The sequence below is a fragment of the Pelophylax lessonae genome (assembly GCF_965119305.1).
Source record: "Pelophylax lessonae genome assembly, chromosome: 2".
In the NCBI taxonomy this organism is placed as follows: Eukaryota; Metazoa; Chordata; class Amphibia; order Anura; family Ranidae; genus Pelophylax; species Pelophylax lessonae.
In genome coordinates, this window is record NC_138769.1 from 264,638,750 (window position 1) to 264,654,987 (window position 16,238).

General features: G+C 43.5%; 1 protein-coding gene across 1 annotated transcript in view; it reads left to right on the plus strand.

The window, feature by feature from the left end:
- The first annotated feature begins 1,397 nt into the window (after positions 1–1,397).
- Positions 1,398–16,238, plus strand: part of KLHDC8A (kelch domain containing 8A) — a 120,318-nt gene continuing 105,477 nt past the window's right edge. Inside the window, exon 1 of the mRNA XM_082245668.1 lies at positions 1,398–1,662. The gene's annotated coding sequence lies outside the window, so the exon portion shown is untranslated. The remainder of the gene's footprint in view (positions 1,663–16,238) is intronic.

A 16,238-nucleotide genomic window follows, 5' to 3' on the forward strand; every position in this document is an offset into this window, starting at 1 on the left:
GGGGTTGCAATTACAACTGGGCCCCATGCTCAAGGGGGTCTGTGCGGCTCCCCTTTACACCTGGATAGGAGGGGTGGCGGGGACAGCATGTAGAGAAATCACTGTCCTCCTTTTTCCTCCTGTAGCTGCAGGAGGAAAATGGAGGAGAATGGTTTCTCTGTATGCTGCCCCCACCACTCCTCCTATCCTGTTCACTTGCGTTCTGCTGTATCTGGACCCCCTGTGTGCTCCCCTGGTCCCCCCCCCCCTCCTTCCTTTTCTAAATGGACAGAGTCATAGTCAGTGACATTGTAAAAAATAAAATGATAAAAAAATAATAAAATTAAAATACCAAAAAATAAAAACTACTAACACCAGTGGGTGGACTTCCAGGATCGCAAAGGCCACACTTGCAACCGGGCCCTGGCATTTCACCACCTTGGGGAGGCCCCAAGATGGCAGGAAGGGGGCCTACTTCAGAACTTGTGAAAGGGTCCTGCTGTGGGACCGTAATAAAGGGCCCTGCAATGAGAGTAAAGGTCCCCAGGATCAGTGGGAAGAGTCTCAGGCTTGAAGGGAAGGGCCCTGGCCAGGGTTCTGGGGGGCCCTTCATGGTTTCTTGCACCGGGGCCCTGAAGGTTCTAGTTATGCCTCTGTTTCAAATTTAAATGAATTAACCCAATAAACGTGCCACAGCCATCTCAAGCCATTTGAATTCATGTGTTAGGTTTTTATTTATGGTTGGTTAATATTTGGCGTCGCCTACAATCCCATCACTAAATTCCAGGGTCTCTTTGTGCCTGTGCCGCTGCCTACACATTGTTGATGTTTACATCTCCCCCTGCCCTGATTCAGTCATTTACCAAGGATCGGCGGTGCTGACACAGAAGGACCTCGGAGTGAGGGAAGGTTGAGGTCATTCTGTGACTGAGGCGCCGCTGCCTAGTGAAGGACTCATTCAGAGCCAGGGGAGATGTAAACCTCAACAATGTGTGTGCAAAGAATCTCATAATTCAGTCATTCTGAATGTATGACTTTGTACAGAGTACACACCTCAACTCTATACGGACATACGCATGTATGTCTATATGAGCTGAGATGCATTGCAGACCATATTTTACGCAGAATCTTGCTGCCCGCTTTCTGCCGGCAAGATAATGCAAACATTTCATACGCCTGTGTGCATGAGCTCTAAAAATAAATGCATGCAATATTTTTACTCTATCTATGAATACTGTGTCATGGCTCTAAATAAATCCTACATAAAATGATGATCACCAGCTGTGTCCTTCTGGGGACTTTGTTTTTTAATAAATGCTTGGTGCATATGACTAATTGGCTATCCATTTACTGCTATCCTTTTCCTCTCCAGGTATTTTTCCCCTCAGAAGCATTCTTCAATCACAGCTTGTGTCATTCCCTACAGGCTGCGAAGGAGGGAGGGAAAAAAAGCACAGCCTGACAACGTACGCATGTGAGAAATAGGGGGACAGGCAGGAAAGATGAGAGGCAGAATCGCTGTGAGGGAAAGCAGGCATGTTCACAGCTGTGACAGAACAGGAAAGAGAAGTGCTGGAGACACCGGCTTTCAGGAAGCTACCCTGATATGTTTCTACGTTACCCGCCTCAAACTTAAAAAGGCATCATGCAACAGCCAGAAATCAGCTAATCCTGGAACTATTGGTGAGTACAGGAATTTGTTGTTGGAAAAAGCCATTAAGCTCTAGTCTGAGTTTTTCAGTTAGTTAGGAGACAGTACATCACAGTGTCTGCTTCTGAAGACTTCCCACACTCCATCCAAATGCTTGTTTTGTCCATTGATACCCCACCATCACACCTCACTATAATATATGCAATTATTTGGTGGTGCCTGATAAGCATTTGGTTAGGAGACAATATCTCAGTACGGTTTATGACCACAGATGACGATGGTAAAATCCATAATAAATCTACCGTACAGTTTTGGACATAAAAAAAATGTCATTGAAGTTTCTAGAAAGAAATATTGAATATAGATTTGTATTCTGCTGCTAATTCAATACAAAGGACTTACTTGATGTTATCTATCCTATTGTTTAAGATGGTCATAGTGCAATGGTACATGACAGTGTATATTTTAGATTGTATATATCCATTTATTTTTTACTTGGCAGAGGTTTTCTACTCTTATGTTACGCAATCATGATTGCCTATAATTCTAATCTGTCTACAGCAGCCTTTTTTTTTTTTTGTAATAGCTCTTGGGGAAACCCCACAAAAAATATTTTACCTACATCAATGTGATCAGCCGGTCATAGAGAGTTTTAAATAAAAGAATGGAGTGTGCTTAACATTGCCACTCTGTATGACAAATTTATTGATCTTCAATGATCAATGAAATTAAATGAATAATAATGTATAGGCAATATACACTTAAAATCAATCTGTCACTGCTTTCATCTGTAGGGACCCCTAACAACATCTGGAGGAACCCCAGGATTCCACGGAACCCTGGTCGAGAAAGGCTGCTCTACAGAACTGTTGCCATATTAATAATGGTTAATATAGAGTCATGAATAAAATCTAGGAAACAAGCGAGTCTGAATTGAAAAGGATTAAACGTGGTCTGATGTTTTAAATCGTTAGGATGAAAGCAGATTAGATGGCAGCAAGCTGCTGTGATCTGCCATTAGGGTCTGTGTGTATGAGTGATTGTTATTAACACCTAAATGCTTGTTATGATGTCTTTGACATATTTCCTAATGCTTCCTTTATGATGCGAGTTTGACATCCCAATCTCTCTAGTTCAGATTATAGACTTTATAATACAAAAGAAAATAAGAATCTATAGATGTATGTGTTGGTGCTTTAGGTCGATCAGAGAAAACGAGACATATAATCAGGTATTTCTGTTCACGCTCTTCTGAGTTCCTATCTCCCACAGATGAGCCTGGGAGCTCTCTGATTAAATAATTTGTGTTGTGGATTACTATACCATGGCTTCTCATTTAACCCCTTAGTGCTGGTTTAAATAGCTCGCTGTCATCTTACTACAAATGTGGAAAACTGCAATGTAACAAACACATTTACATCAGACTTTTGCATCAGACTCAGTAAAGTAAGAAAATCACACTTTTACATCAGAATCAACACTGAAACAAGCAAATATGACATGAAAACAAAGCCACAATTCTGATAATCCCTCTGTATGGGTCACCCCTATTTACAACTTAAAAGGAAAAAATAAATGTAGACAGATCGATATACAGCAAGCAAATATACATCAGACTCTGAATTATCAAGTTGACCAAAAACAGTAAAGTTCAAATATGTATGTTGGAGGTGTATATGGTGCTTGTCAACATTAGTCTCATTCTAGATACATAATGTACATTTTATTGTATACTATGCTGAACTTACTTTTGCTGCAATTCAAGAAATCTCTTTATAATTTAAAAAGGGAATAATATATAACTACGTAATAGTTACCTTTTGTGCAGCATTTCATATTTGACGTGCACAAAGAGAATTGATGATGTGTTTGATAGTCTGCTAAAGCTGGCCATACACTATTGTATCAAAATCATCATTAGTCTTATTCTAGTTTTATACTGTATATTTTATTGTACGCTATCCTGAACTTACTGTTGAACTTTCTTGCCACGATTTAAGAAATCTATTTATCATGTAAAAAAGAATAATATATTTATACTTACTTGACAGGCACAAAGTGCATTTATGACATTGTCTTTGATATTTTGCTAAAGCTGGCCATACGCTTGTTTTTAATCAGTCTGCAGGCTGATTTTAGAAAAATCAAACAGATTTCTCCATCCATACTATAAGGTCTCTTTCACATGGGCGTTCCGTATGTCCGTATATCACCCCATCTGTTTGCGGGTGATATACGGACATAATGCATGTCAATGGGATTGCGGATGTCAGCGGATGACCATCCGCTGACATCTGATTTGCGTACTTTCAGTTCTGTTCCATTTTTTGGAACGGAACAGAACCCTATTTTTCTTCCATTTAAGTAACGGAAAGGACGCAAAATCGGATGTCATCGGTGTCATCCGCTGACATCCGCAATCCCATAGACATACATAATATCCGTATAGCATCCGCAAATGGATGGGATGATATGCGGACATACGGACCGGATGACACAAGTGTCATCCGTGTCCGTAAAAAAAAAAAAAGTGCCGGGGCAGATCGAAATACGGTCCGCTCCGTGTGAAAGAGGCCTAAGGGTTTGAATGGACGAACCCCCCTGCTGGGCTACTGTATTCTGACAGCTGCTGACGGTTGATTGGATACAGCTGTTTGGCCAACAATTTTGGACCTGGTTCCTTTCAAATTACAAACAAAAGTTGTCCGGTGTGAGGAGGCCTGACCAGGCCACACAGTGAATTTTAACTGGTTCTTCAGGAAACGGATATAATTCAAACAGTGTATGGCCAGCTTTAAGACAAGTTTTAAATCTGAGATTAAGTTAAAAATGATGTTGTGGGTGCAGCACTAGGGACATAACTTGCCTCTAATGAAGTTTGTCCCATGTCCTGCAGGCTGCTGCTTACTGCTGTAGAAATCATCTCGCCACTGACATTGGAAATGGGTTGTATTTGGGTTAAGTTCACATTGTCCACCTATAATCAAGTAGTTGTTAGCCTGATGTTAAAGGAGAAGTGCAGAAATGCAAAAAAATGAACAAACATATCTACTTACCTGCTGCAGCATCATTCCAACGCTGCATGCTGTCCCCCGCCGGCTCTAAGCCCGAGTGATCACCTGACCACTGATGGTTCCGTTCTCAGTCCTCTCTGTGCACAAAGCAGTGAATCTCAGTCTGCTCTGCCCTTCCAGTGCTCACTGGAGTGCTGGGCTGTGTAATGGGTGGGAGCGGCTGGTTCAGTCCCTCAGCGGTATGCTGAGAGTTTGAGCCAGCTGCTGATCAGACATCTGAGTGGATCCTGACAGTCAAGATTTCGCCTGATTCTGGAGCGGCTCTGTGATGCTTTAGCCCAGCCTTTTTCAACCAGGGTGCCAAGACATCCTGGGAGGCCTTGAGATTTCTTCAGGGGTGCCTTGGCAAAATGCCTAAAAATTGCCCCAAAATTGTATTGAAGCTGGTGGGTGGATAAAACCTGCCTTTTAGTTACACAAAGCGACAGGTTTTCATTGTTCACCATTACAACCTTCTAGCTGCCAAACTCCTAATGACCAATGACATCAGATGATGAGGAGGATATCAGTTGCAAGCATATCATCCTTGTTTGACCCTCCCTTGCCTCTCTCCATCAGCGTTGGAATCTCATTAGCTAAGTGATGGAGAAAAACTGAGGGAGAAGAGAAACATTGGATTACTAGTAGTCAGTGCCAGTTTCAAAAAATGTATTTGCTTTGGAAGAATAAATCACCTCTAATGTTGGATGTCCTTCATGTTGCTGTTGCTGCATTATGTAAAACTATCAGAATGGTTTTTACATTTCATAATGGGGTACCTCAGACTGTCAATAGTTTTGGAAGTTGCCTCGAGATTGTCCATAATTTTAAAGGGTGATTTGGCTAAAACAAAAAGGTTTAGAAACACTGCTTTAGCCTGCTTTTAGCTGATTCTGAATGAAGTGCACTCCTGTGACCCACATAAGAAGTATGGCCAAAAGAGCTTTGCCAAACTTCTCTTTTAATAAATGAAGCTTTCTGAAAGCCTTCTATTTTATTTATGCATTCAAAATATTGCTCCATCATTTGTGCAGAAAGCATATGAATAAATATATGGCATATGAACAAATCTCCAAATAGAAAGTTTTCAGAACTATTATGGGAAATTGCATGCACATTTGTTCTGTGCAAATGAGGCAAACTTGAATGTTATTAAGCTAGTTTCTCTCCAAGTCAAATTAACATAAAATAAAAGGTGATTTGGGAAAATACCATATAATGGCCATTGGATGAAGCTAACGGTCATAGTAAATAAGTATTTATTTAATGAGGTCAACAGTTCCATCTAGTGGCCTTTATGGGGTATTTTCCTGATTCACTCAATTCTTTATGAATGTAGAACATTCAACCTGGAGATAAAATAGCTTAAAGTGGTTGTAAACCTCAGTCATAAAATCTGAACAAAGCACATATATCTGGGGGTAGCTAATAATAGAAAGGTATTTACCCTAATGCAGAGAATGTGTTAAGGTAAAATCCTTATGCCTTTAGAACCACTTTAATAACTTTGTTTTGCCCCTAGAAGAATGAATAGCACTGCAAATTTTTCAGAAATAAAGTGTATGTCAAGCCAAAAACATGTTTCCTAATTTTTGTCTTAGTAGGGAAGGATTGGTACCTGTGGCTCCGAAATTAGAGATTTACTCTCACTTGCTGTCCTGCTTCATTAGACAACTGTCGGCTTTAGATGCCAACTATTTTGTCAGACACAAAGTGAAGGAAAATCTGCAACAGGGACACAGACAAAAATAAAAATCTGACAGGAGTTCTAGCCCTCCTCTACTCTCTTTCTGTGTTGCTGTTGGAGAGTTCCCCCTCATGTCCTGTCTGGTAAAAGTTGTCAGCAGGTCAGGAAGTGAGTGTAAATATTTATAATGGAGCCCCGGAAAGCAGTAAAAATCTGACAGGAGTAAAGGCCCGTACACACGATACGGAAATCGGAAATAAAATTTTGTCCGACGAACGATCTGACGATTTTCGGATCATTGGTATAGTGCTTTCGACAGCCGATTACGAATTTTCGGACGACAAAAAATGGATGTGCAGGCTATAAAGTTTTTATCGTATGTCAACAAAATGTCAGATTTTCGTTTAATTAGTACAGTTTTCGTCTGAAAAAAATCGCAAGAGCAAGACTAGGCATGCTCACGAAGAACACATACAAAACAATTCAACACATGACATCACTTCTGAAGTAGAATTCTGTCGTACGAGAATTTTCGTATGAAAGTAACCTCTTCACTTTCCACATGAGACTAGCATGCAACAAAAAATCGTCCGATAATCTGATCGTGTGTACGAAGCTTTATAACCCTTCCCTATTTTATCCAATACTAAAAAATGTTTTGGATGGACAAGTTTTAGATAGTTTACTTATGTAAGTGGGTATATGGATGTAAGGCCTCATGCACGCGGGCAGTTTGGCCCACTAGTGTCACAATCTGGCACTTTCAAGCTTCTGGGGGTCACAGACGCAGTGATTGGATGCTGTACCGGGAATTTAGGATTCAGGGCATGCGTCCCTGAACTTTTTATGGCCCTACACTTGAGTACCCCTCGGTATAGCATCAAGCCTCTGTGTAACTAATTTCCAGATCAGAAATAGAAAGCACCTGAAGTGGATTTTTTCCTTTTTTTTAATACATAGATGTAATAACTGCCCAATAATAAAAATATATACAACAAAACAGAAAAAGCAGGTGAGAAAAGTTACCATGTCATGGTTATAAGAATTAGCGAACCAAAGCAAGCTGGATTACTGTATCAATATCTCAATGTCATGAATCATATAAGGGAGATTAAATAGTATATAAAATCTCAGTGCTGTTCCAGGTTTGTCAGATTTTTGGTGAGTTTATCTCAAGAGCTTCTGATCTGATACAGTATGCCTCAGATTCAACCTTTTGGCCTCATGCACGCTGGTTTATTGTTAACGCTGTTTCTCCTGACAGGAGAAAATCAGCATCAAAAACTCCCCCTTGCTGCATTTTTTCAAACTGCATAGTTTGGTGTTTGGGCGTTTATTTATTTAATAGGTCATCATTTAAATTTTTTCTGGCCACTGAAATGAATAAACACTGAAGTGCTAAACTCGCCCAGTGCTTAGGGGCATTTGGAATAGTTTAGCCATGTTCAGCGTTTTTTATAGTCAAAATTTTCTTTCCTGAACTCAATTTTAGGGCTTTCAGAAAACGTACTCCCCTGCTACAAAACTGCTATAAACATATGTGTGTGTGGACACATTGGATAGCATAGAGGGGATTTAAGGGGCAGGAAAAAATGCCGAAACCCACATAAAGTGAGTTTAGGAGCAGCAGTGTGCATGAGGCTTTTAAGATGGGACAGGGACGTAGATAAGGAGGGGGGTTGTGGGGGAGTGTACAATATACATTGAAAAAAATATACTTTTTTTTGCGCCGCTCTATGCTATAATGCATTGTTATTTTAATGCTGCTGCCTGCTGTTGCTCCACCTGACAACCTAGAGTGCTGCCCGGGCTGTAGGCTTGGCTTGGGATGAGGGAGGCTCTGGCTGACAGTGCTCTCGTCTGTCTCATCTGCCTCCACACCTCCTCCCTAGTCCAGACTGAGTTTCCAGAGACATGTCTTGATTTGTCCAGCCAGTTACAGAAGATTTCAGGAGAACAGCAGCACTGAGAACTGAGCGGAAAAGAGGCGGGCAGCACCTATCCCACCCACTGACATATATGATCAGCTCCTCCTCTCTTCGAGCTGCCGCTTCCTGCCTTTTGCTGTTGCTTGGGGAAGGAGCTGCCTGAGCCTGAGTTCTGTTAGCTCAGCTGAGCCTGCCTGCCTGTTTGCCAGTATCGCGTGGAAGGATCATCTCAATTTTCTCTGAAGTGCTGCTGTGCTAGAGTCTGGACCTTAACCTTAACTCCAGGAGGACAGGTCACCAACAACCACCAGATGTGTCTCTCCCTGTGTGCTGTGTTCTAGATCTGAACTTCAACCATGGATCAAGTTCTGGGCTGCTAGAACAGTTGGAGTTCACTTTTTTTCTTCTGTTTTTATAAACTTTCATAATCTCTCTTCTTATCCTCCTCTTATTTCATGCTTGCAATGGATACCTCAGTCTCAACATTAGAGTGTAAAATAGGTGTAAGGTTGATGAATGATCTCTTACAAAAGCCAATCCTGACATTCTGAATATAAGCACAGTGGGCAGGATGGATTTTCTTTCTTTGCTCTTGTGTTATCTATTTTATGACAAAGATTGGCTCTGAAAAAAAGGAAGGAGACCTACAAATGAACAGGCTCTCTCTCCCCATGTGTGTGCTATCTGCACATTCACATAACAGTGGGAACATTCTGAGATTTACCCTTAGCTGTATGGAGTGCTGCGCTACTACATTTGAATACTGCCCTGAAGGTTATTAATCCCTATTTAAATGTATTCTGCTAGCCTGCTACATTGTAGTCCTTCTGAAGAAGTTGTTGACCCTTTCCATGCGATGCCAGGCCTACTAGTCTTAGCTTAAAGTTGTAGTAAACCACACAAAATCTTCTCCCAGAAAGTTAATGGCATAATGTGCTAGTATGCCATTAATATCATTATCACATTATTTTTATTATCACTTTATTTTCGCGCGGCTGTTTTGTTACATATTTGAATGTATTCTGTGTTAATTATCTCACAGCAGAGCAGAGTCGTTGCTTATATCACCAATTAGTTGTGGTTTTAATGAGGATGTTTTCCAAGCGCAGTTTCAAATTTTGGATTTTATATATGTATGTGTGTGTGTGTGCGTGTGTGCGCGCCTCTTTCCCTTGTGTGCTCCTCAGGTTAAAACTGCAGTGCAGAATTTCTTCCTGTCATTGATTCATACTATAACTAGGTATCTGAGATTGTGGGAACTGCTGGCAAAGTTTGTTGACTGAGGTTCTGGGTGCTGAGTCTTCTATAATTGCTGTTGTGTTAACCTGTTAGGCCCTGACTGTTCACATGTAGCAATTTGGGATTGTGGGCAGGATATCCCTGTGATTCTGCCCGCCACCACACCCAGATTCCAATCCAAATCACCAGCAATGCTGGCAAAATGCCTATTCATTTTTAGTGACACCAAAAATGTGGTGTGGTTTTGCTGTGATTGTTGAGCGATTAATCACACAAGGATCCAAAACCACACCATGTTTTGGTCCCACTAAAATGAAAGGAACACAAACACACTTGCTGTGTTTTGCCAGCATTGCAGTTTGGAATTGCAGGCAGAATTACAGGGATACTGCTAGCCTGTGATCCCAAATCACTACATGTGAACAGGGCCTTAATGACATCGACTAAGGCTGGGCTGAGTCTTCCATTGCTGTTGTGATACTGGTGTGTTTCCCGGGTGCACCGCATTCTAAGTATCTTCTCGTTTTCTGTATGTATGGACTCTGCGGTGTCTGCAAAGTACCACTTCTCTTGTCCTGTATGCCTGTTTAACAAAAAATCAGTGTGTGCTTTGCTGCTTCCTTCCACAAGATGGTGCCTTTTTCATCTGCCCAGTAAAGATCCCAAATTGCTACATGTGAAAAGTCAGGGCTTAACAGGCTAACACAACAGCAATTATAAAGGCCCCAGCCTCAATGTATTTCATAGGTACAAGGAAGCCCAGGTTTTGTTTAACCATGTCTCTTAGACCCTCCCACTCTAATGTTTTACCGCACCCATCTGTCTTGCTGAGGCGCGCGCAAGTCACTTCCTACCTGCCATGTCCCTCATTCTCGGAAGCTTGGAAGTTGAGGTTAGGTTAACAAAAAATCAGTGTGCTTCCTTCCACAAGATGGTGCCCTTTGCACCTGCCCAGTAAGATTGGCTATTACAGTGCACCACCCTGTGGGCAGTCCAATGGCTGAGGGGGGAACACAATAACACAGCGAGCTTTAGTACAGTGATCTGCCAGTTTTTTCCTTCAGCCAGTACCCAGCTTTAGGCTGGACAATAGCCAACCAAACTGGACAATGTTCATAAGAACTGGAAGAGGGTAAAACTGAAATCAGGCTCAATTTTCAAGAGGATCTGAGAAAATAGAAGAATGTGATTGCTTACTATGAGCAATGCATAGTTTTTTCCCTTTTCTAGCTTTTTTTAATTTGGCGCAATTTTTTTTTTTGCTTAACCCCCCCCAGAACAAAAATTTATCTACGGCCCTGAGATGGGATATTCATGTATGAGCAAAATACTTCCAAAAAAAAAGCTTTAGCACATTTACTGGTAAATAGTTATTCATTTAAGAGTACCCAGTAAACATACTTTTGGAGAGATAATATGGGGTGGGGGGAGTTGTCCTAGGTTAGAATCTGGGTTAGGAGTAGCATTAAAGGCTTCTTTTCACTTGTGCAGAGACCCGTGGTTTTCAGCAGCAGAAAATCACAAGTCTGTGCAAGGGCATACAGAAAACAATTGTTTTCTATGTGCCCTGTTCACACTTGAGGCTGGGTTCACACTAGCTGGGGCCACGGTTAGCAGCAGAGGGTGCGGTGCATCCTTGTTCCCCGTTTCAGGTGCGAATCAGGTTCGAATTTTTGCCTGAATTCGGACTTAAAACAGAGTGAAAGACGCACATGACACTTTTCCAGTGCGGACCGCAGACCCCACCCCCAGAGGTGTGTGAACCGGCTTCATTTAGAGCCAGTTACACTGTCCTGTTATTCGAATCGGATGTGGGGAAACCCGCACCCAATCAGCATAAGTGTGTACCCAGCCTGAATGTAGCTTTCAGGTTAGCTGTGGTGTATGCAGAAATCTGCAACATGTCTGTATTGTTCTGTCCCACACAGCAGCTCAGTTTTCCCTGCATTTATAAGCATAGAAATAAAAAAAAAAAGTAAACTGTGTCCTGCACTTTACAAGCGCAAGACGTCTCTGGCCAGAATGCCAGTCAGAACAGGCACTCCCTGCACTGTAAAATGCAGCATTTTACCATGTGAACAAGCACTAAAGGCACACTAGCCAAAAAAAAAAAACGTGTAGTCTGGTAACTGTAGGCCTTTATTACCTTTTATTCAGTACTTTCCCTTTTTTTTTTCATCATCTTTACATGCAGACCAAATTGCCCAGCAAAAGTAGTAGTTACAGGGGGTTATGACAAACCATTTAACACTCCAAAGGAAAAATAATTGTAGCTACAACTACTTAAAAAGGTATTCCTGAGTTAGGGCTATTATTTGTTTACTTACCTAAAATCCATTTTTAGGCCTCATTCACATGGCCACTTAGGGATGTATACAGCTAATAATCAGCGCATTTCAGCGACAGGGATCACAGGGCTGCTTATCTCTCCCTAATTCCATGTAACTGCTCGATATGCAGAGATGGGCTACATATTACTAGTAGGAATCAAGCAGGTTTTTCATCTTCAGGACAAAAAGGTGTTTGGGTCGCACCTATGAAAGGCACGGCACATCTGACTTTTCTTTCTGGAAGTGGGTTTGCTATACGGCAAGTACAAATTGTGTATGGAACCTCTGCACACTGCTATAAACCCTTTCCAGCAAACTATGCAATGAAAAACAGGGATTTTTAGTTCGCACAAATTACAATGTATGCTTAAGCTGGCCAACTGTGTCAAAGTAATCCCAGCCAGTCCTACATTTCTTTACCACTGCAAATGCTACAATGGACACCATGCCAACCTGGGGTATAAACAGTGGCGTAGCGTGGGGGATGCTGGGAGGGCCAGCCGCACCGGGCGCAAAATCCGGGGTGGGGCGCATCCTGCGGCCCCGCCAGTGTCACTAGATTTTTTTTAACGGAACACTGGGCTGACCGTGCTCCTGAGATGACTTAAATTTAAAAATGGCGCCGCTCAGCGCCAACATGTCACCGCGCATGTGCCGCCGCCGCTTGGGAAAGGCCGAACGTATACGAGCTTTCCCGAGCGGCGGCGGCGGCGCAAGCGCAATGATGTGTTGCCGCCGGGCGGTGCTATTTTTAAATCTATGGCGCCTCAGGAACAGGTAAGTGTGAGACTCCTCCACAGCCACACTCCCTGTCATTATGCGGGGCTGTGGGCATACTACAAGACATGCAGTGCAGCGGGGATGGTACAGGAGAATGCACCTGTACCATCCCCGCAGCACGGTACCATCCCCGCAGCACTGCATCTCCTGTACAATGCCCGCAGCCCTGCATTCTCCTGTACAATGCCCGCAGCCCTGCATTTGCCTGTACAATGCCCGCAGCCCTGCATTCTTCTGTACCATGCCTGCAGCCCTGCATTCGCCTGTACCATGCCCGCAGCCCTGCATTCTCCTGCACAATGCCCACAGCCCTGCATTCTCCTGTACCATGCCCACAGCCCTGCATTCTCCTGTACCATGCCCGCAGCACTGCATTCTCCTGTACCATGCCCGAAGCCCTACATTCTCCTGTACCATGCCTGCAGCCCTGCATTCTCCTGTACCATGCCTGCAGCCCTGCATTCTCCTGTACCATGTCCGCAGCCCTGCATTCTCTTGTACTATGCCAGCAGCCCTGCATTCTCCTGTACCATTACCATGCCCACAGCCCTGCATTCTCCTGTACCATGCCCGCAGGGGGGGGGGTCAGTGTAGGGGGGGGCCAGTGTAGGTGTCAGTGTAGGAGGGGTCAGTGTAGGGGGGGGGTCAGTGTAGGTGTCAGTGTAGGGGTCAGTGTAGGTGTCAATGAAGGGGTCAGTGTACGTGTCAGTGTAGGGGGGGGTCAGTGTAGGTGTCAGTGTAGGGGAGTCAGTGTAGGTGTCAGTGAAGGGGGAGAGTCAGTGTAGGTGTCAATGTGGGGGGTCAGTGAAGGGGTCAGTGTAGGTGTCAACGTGGGGGGGGTCAGTGAAGGGGGTCAGTGTAGGTGTCAGTGAAGGGGTCAATGTAGGGGGGTGTTAGTGTAGGGGGGTCAGTGTAAGGGGGGGGGTCAGTGTAGAGGTCAGTGAAGGTTTTGGTGTAGGGGTCAGTGTAGGTGTCAGTGAAGGGGGGTCAGTGAAGGAGGGGCAGGGAAGAAGCGTCAGTGAAGGGGGCCAGTGTATGTGTCACTGTAGGGGGGTCAGTGTAGGTGTCAGTGAATGGGGTTCAGTGTAGGGGGTTCAGTCTAGGGGGGCCAGTGTAGGTGTCACTGTGGGGGGTTCGTGTAGCTGTTGGTGAAGGGGTCAGTGTAGGTGTCAGTGAAGGGGGTCAGTGTGGGGGCGGGGTCAGTGTAGGGGTCAGTGAAGGTGTCAGGTAGTTCAGTGTAGGAATCAGGAATGTCAGTGTAGGGGTCAGTGTAGTAATAAGGTCAGTGTGGTGATCAGGTCGGTTAGTGCAGGAATCAGGTAGGTCTGTGTAGTGGTGAGGTAGGTGTCAGTATAGTAATCAGGTAGGTTAGTGTAGGAATCAGGTAGGTCTCTGTAGTGGTCAGATAGGTCTCTGTAGGTGTCAGTATAGTGATCAGGTAGGTTAGTGCAGGAAACAGGTAGGTCAGTGTAGTGGTCAGGTAGGTCTGTGTAATTGTCAGTATAGTAATTAGGTAGGTCAGTGTAGTGATCAGGTTGGTCAGTGTAGCAGGTAGGTCTGTGTAGTGGTGAGGTAGGTCAGTGTAGGTGTCAGTATAGTAATCAGGTAGGTCAGTGTAGGAATAAGGTAGGTCTGTGTAGTGGTCAGCTAGGTCAGTGTAGTGGTCTGTGTAGTGGTCTAGTAGATTTGTGTAGGGGGCGCAAATTACTTTACTACAAATTACTCTTACATTACCTTGCCCCAGACGCTGACAACCCACGCTACGCCATTGGGTATAAATACACAAGGTGGGAGACAGCTACTAGGTTCAGGTTTGGTCACTGACCTGCATTACAACAGAGAAAAGATATACCTGTGCTCAAATCCCTATAGCTTGTACATGTATTTAACTATCAGGTGCTAAAGGGGTGTGATCACATATTAGCACTACAAATTCTGGATGGACCATCTGCACACTGCTATACACCGTTTTGAAAAAAACTATGCAATGAAAAACAGGGATTTTTAGTTCACACATATTGCAATACCTGCTTAAGCTGGCCAACTGCGCAAATCCCTCCTATGGCCACTCCAACACTGCTTTGCCACTGAAAAGTGCTACGGTGGACACCATGCCAACCTGGGGCATAAATACACTAGGTGGGGGAGGTTCAGGTCTGGTCAATGACCTGCATTTGTAGTGTTAACACTACAGTAGTGATCACACCCATTTAGCACCTGATAGTTAAATACATGTACAAGCTATTGAGATTTGAGCACAGGTATATCTTTTCTCTGTTGTAACGCAGGTCAGTGACCAGACCTGAGCATAGTAGCTCTCCCCCACCTTGTGTCTTTATGCCCCAGGTTGGCATTGTGTCCACCTTAGCATTTACAGTGACAAAGCAGTGTAGGACTGGCCATTACTTTGACACAGTTGCCATTAATTTCAAAATGACCTCTTGAAATGGTACATTTTCTCAGTTTAAACATTTGATATGTTTTCTATTTACTACTGTGAATAAAGTATTGGTTTATGAGACTTGCTAATCATTGCATTCTGTTTTTATGTAGATTTTATACAGCGTCCCAAATTATTTGGAAATGGGGCTGTAAGAAAATCTATTACACATACGAAATATGTAATGCCAGGTAACAGTGTCAGTCACGCTGTCTGTAAGAACTATACTGCTTTGTAACACCAAATAAAGCTTAAGGGAATCTACCAAGCATATAATTTCAAGGACTGGAGTTTTTCCCAATTGCCCTTTGAATTCACAAAAAAAAGGAAGGTATTTGTTTTTACATTGGAAAATGTCCACCATGCCATTGCCCGCCTCCTCAATTCATTATTGCCTATTACCCTTGAAATGGTCAGAAATTATTTTCAAGACTAAAGCCCCATACACACGCACCGATTGTTGGCCGACCGATCGGCCGTCTTTTGTCCAGTGTTGTTTTGTTGGTTGAAATGTGCTCTAGACTGCACACGAATTTTGTTGGCCAACAACAACCAACTTCAGAAGTGATGTCATGTGATGGTTAACTTTCCGTGTGTTTTTTCTTCTCTGAGCATGCCCAGTCTTGCTCATCTGGCTTTTGTCGGCCGAAATCTGTACTGAGTGACGAACAATCGGCCGTTCTGGTGACGGCCAACAAAAATTTTATAGCCTGCACACCAGATTTTGTTCGGCCGAAAAGTCGCAGTCGGTTGTCGGAAGCATCATACTAACAAGCCGATAATCGGCCGATCGGGCGGCAGCCGAAAATTCACGGTCAACAATCGGTACGTGTGTACGGGCTTAAGGCTTAAGAGAAGAAAAAACACACGGAAAGTTAACCATCACATGACATCACTTCTGCAGTTGGTTGTTGTTGGCCTACAAAATTTGTGTGCAGTCCAGAGCACATTTCAACCAACAAAACAACACTGGACAAAAGACGGCCGATCGGTCGGCCAACAATCGGTGCGTGTGTACGGGGCTTAAGGCTTGGTTCACACTTCTGTGGCCTGTTTTTGCTCAGGTATGGCAGCCCATTCATTTGCATAGGCTTCTGTGCCCTCGCTTACCACAGGAAAAAGGTGCATTTTTTTAAAATGCAGCTGCAGGG